The sequence below is a fragment of the Cryptotermes secundus genome, unplaced genomic scaffold, assembly GCF_002891405.2.
Source record: "Cryptotermes secundus unplaced genomic scaffold, Csec_1.0 scaffold180, whole genome shotgun sequence".
NCBI lineage: Eukaryota > Metazoa > Arthropoda > Insecta > Blattodea > Kalotermitidae > Cryptotermes > Cryptotermes secundus.
In genome coordinates this window covers 4,087,196-4,087,478 of record NW_019718619.1, presented here as the reverse complement: position 1 = coordinate 4,087,478, position 283 = coordinate 4,087,196, and the positions used below count along the sequence as shown (strand labels likewise).

Here is a 283-nt window from a genome sequence, read left to right as displayed (position 1 = left end):
CCCTCGGCACGGCGGCCACTGATTCGCCTTTTGTAGCCTGCTCCGGGTCATTATGATGATGGAGAATTTGGTGGAATGAAGATTGGCAAGGGAAAACCGAAGTACTCGGAGAAAACCAGCTCCAGCGCCACTTTCTCCACCACAAATCCCACTTTACCAGACCCGGAACAAACCCGGGCCCCCGCGGTGGAAAGCCAGCAACTAACCGCTTGAGCTATGGCGCGGCCTAACTACGTGCTTACTCAACAGCCTAAAGTACTAATTATAAAATAGGAGACACGAG

The 283-nt window shown here is 52.7% G+C and overlaps 2 protein-coding genes across 3 annotated transcripts in view; one reads left to right on the top strand and one right to left on the bottom strand.

The window, feature by feature from the left end:
* The window catches only part of LOC111861889 (homeotic protein ultrabithorax), a 744,815-nt gene that overhangs the window by 252,162 nt on the left and 492,370 nt on the right, over positions 1-283 (top strand). The window lies entirely within an intron of this gene.
* The window catches only part of LOC117282131, a 92,227-nt gene that overhangs the window by 42,214 nt on the left and 49,730 nt on the right, over positions 1-283 (bottom strand). The gene's annotated exons all lie outside the window — the stretch shown is intronic.